Source organism: Microtus ochrogaster, unplaced genomic scaffold, assembly GCF_000317375.1.
Source record: "Microtus ochrogaster isolate Prairie Vole_2 unplaced genomic scaffold, MicOch1.0 UNK6, whole genome shotgun sequence".
Taxonomy (NCBI): Eukaryota; Metazoa; Chordata; class Mammalia; order Rodentia; family Cricetidae; genus Microtus; species Microtus ochrogaster.
This window is the reverse complement of record NW_004949104.1, coordinates 13,877,406-13,880,444: the sequence shown is the minus strand read 5'-3', so window position 1 is coordinate 13,880,444 and position 3,039 is coordinate 13,877,406. Positions and strand designations below refer to the sequence as shown.

At 43.1% G+C, this 3,039-nt stretch overlaps 1 pseudogene; it reads left to right on the top strand.

The window, feature by feature from the left end:
- The first annotated feature begins 1,730 nt into the window (after nucleotides 1-1,730).
- Nucleotides 1,731-1,986, top strand: LOC101998826 (annotated as a pseudogene).
- The last annotated feature ends 1,053 nt before the right edge of the window (nucleotides 1,987-3,039 follow it).

The following is a 3,039-nucleotide window of genomic DNA, read 5'->3' as shown; positions in this document are numbered from 1 at the left end:
CACAAAGGCAGCATGTAAGCAAAAGGCCATGGCGCCTGTGACCATTTCTGCAGCCTGACTTGGTAACAAACATAAGTTAATCAATCAGATACTTAGATAAAGATCCATATACAATTCTAAAACCTTTTTAATTTTCAAAAAGGCAAGGATTTGCAACACTCAGCCTTTCCAGTGAGTGCCTGAGGAGGGAGGGAAGTAGGAGACGTCCCCCAGGGCCGTGGAGCTGAAAGCAGCAGCTGGGTGGGGCTGTAGGATGCCCAGCTTTCCACCTCACGTGCAAGAGGAGACCTAAGGGCACAGTGTCTGCAGGTACAGCTGAGCCAGACACTGGTGAGAGGACCCAGACCAGAGAAGACAAGGACAAGGAATCTCCAGGGAGGTCGATGCCCTGGGCAGTAGGCAAGCCTGGGGAGAACACCACACACACTTGTGCATATGTCACATGCTCACACACATACACATCCAGTCACATGTGGGCATGCACACACCTATATAGAACACACAGTGCACATGTAGTATACTCTCTCATGTTCACAAGAGCACACACTACACATGGGCATAAGCACACCACGCCACACACACACACACACACACACACACACACACCTGCATGTAAAGGGCCTCTGTGCTGTGGGAGCTCCTTCAGCTCCTTCAGCCAATAGCCTTTAAGATACCAGCCCACTTGTGCATTGGTCTCATGTATTATAAATGCAGCTGTAAAGCTTGGACTCACTCTCTTGCTTCTGGCTCTCACTTCTGGCTGCTACACTCTGTTGCTGTTCCCCACTCATGAAGAGGACTGTGATCTAGGACAGTGATCTGTAAGTCCCCCCTAAATAAATAATCCTTTATTATACTTAATTCTGAACTAGTGTGGGATTATTTTGTAACTTCCATCATCATCTGGTGCCCGAACGTGGGGACCAGTATTTTTGAGATTGGTTCACCAGCCACGTGGTACATTGGGCACTGACTCACCCACCTGCGGCTCTAGCCAGCCCTCAATGCAGCAGGCTGCCACTCAGTGCTCCCCAGCTCACGACCCACACACTGCTGCCTGCAATCCCCGTGGTGCATAGTCTGTAACTCACACTGACAAAAAACTTTGGGTTTTCTCTTTTTCCTAGGCCCCAACTCTCGGAATTATTTGATCACCTTAATAACTGCTCTTAATTTGTTAAACAACGCATATTTTTCAGTACCTAAGTAAGCAACACTTGCTGTTCGCTGCTGCTAGCGTCTCTCGGCCACGTGGCTGCAACTGCAACACCTGCTGGCTGATAACAATTATTACACCTACTCCAATTCATTATAATTGCCTTACAACAGGTAAGATCTGAAAAACTGTAAAAATGACTGATAACATCCAGGAGTTCAATAATCATTTTGCTTATGCTTTGAAAGGTATTCTGCAAAGCTTACATGATTTTTCCTTCTACATCCCTTTGAGTCTAGGAATTAGCTTTGTTTTCAATATTAGCTCACTTGAAAAAAATGGTTCAATATTACAGAGAGGGATAGCATCAATTTGACAAAATTATATGAAAGAATTTGTGCTGTTGGATCTATTGAAATCTGTCGAAAAGTTATGATATGTCCAAAGATGAGATATTATCTTTACTGGACAAGTTTCATACCTCAGTAGGACATTAGAACAGAATACTGGACAGGAGATTCAGACTTTAAAAAAGGCAGTAGTAAAAAGATTTGAAAAGATTAAGGAGGTCGCCATGCCTCGGAAAATTGAGGAAATCAAGGACTTCCTGCTGACGGCTCGGTGGAAGGATGCCAAATCTGTCAATATCAAGAAGAACAAGGATAATGTGAAGTTCAAGGTTCGCTGCAGCAGGTACCTTTACACCCTGGTCATCACAGACAAGGAGAAAGCCAAGAAACTGAAACAGTCCCTGCCCCCTGGCTTGGCAGTAAAGGAGCTGAAATGAAGCAGACCTCTGTGTTTGACTATTAAAAACTCTAAAAAATCAAAAAAAAAAAGAAAAGATTAAGGAATTTATTGAAATTGATGAGCAGGGACAGAAGGTACAAGGACAGGATTTAGCCTCATCGGTACATGCCAGACCCCTGGATGACTTAAACAGAGTTTCAACTGCATATCCAGTAATTTCCTCAGAAAGACCACCTGGCACAAAGTACCCTAAGGTAGTCAAAGAATATGCATGGGAACCAATACATATGAGTGATCTAAAATAAATGAAAACAAGCAATAGCTTCTTGTAGACTACATTCACCATTTGTCAGGTAAATGATGAAAACATGGGCTTCAAGCACTAAGGCAAAGCCACACAATTAGCTTCAATCAATCTCAGTGGTTCTAGAAAATGGACCTCAGCTGCTTTGGAAGTGTTATTGGAGAGAAGAGGCAAAAATTTTAGGGTAACAGGGGAAAGCACTTGACTTCCCAAGGTCAAATTCTTGGTGAGGGTCATTACTCTGATCCTCAGTAACAGGCTCGCTATAATGAACACACCTTGTTCCTATGTAGCACAGCAACTTTAAATGCTTGGGACAGGATTCAGAAACTAGAAAAGAGGAATGAGTCATATATTAGGGTTAGACAGGGCCAGAGAGAACCCTTTATTGACTTCTTACAAAGATTAACTAAGGTGTAACAGACCCTGAAGCTAGACATGTACTAATTGAATTCTTGACTTCTGAAAATGCCAACTTAGAATGTAAGAAGATCCTTGGGCCTTTAAAAGTTAGATTGGCACCCATAGATAAATGGATCTTGCATACAATGAATGTTGAAACATTTGACTATAGTATTGAAGCTTGGGTAGGAAAAGCGATTTCCAATGGTATAAGGAGACACCAAAATGCCAAATGTTTTAATTGTGGAAGAATAGGACATCTAAGAAAGGGACTGTAGACAAGGAATTCCTAGGAATACTGTCTCCTCTAGGAATGATAAGAATAGGAGGACTCGGGCTGGAGAGATGGCTCAGAGGTTAAGAGCATTGCCTGCTCTTCCAAAGGTCCTGAGTTCAATTCCCAGCAACCACGTGGTGGCTCACAACC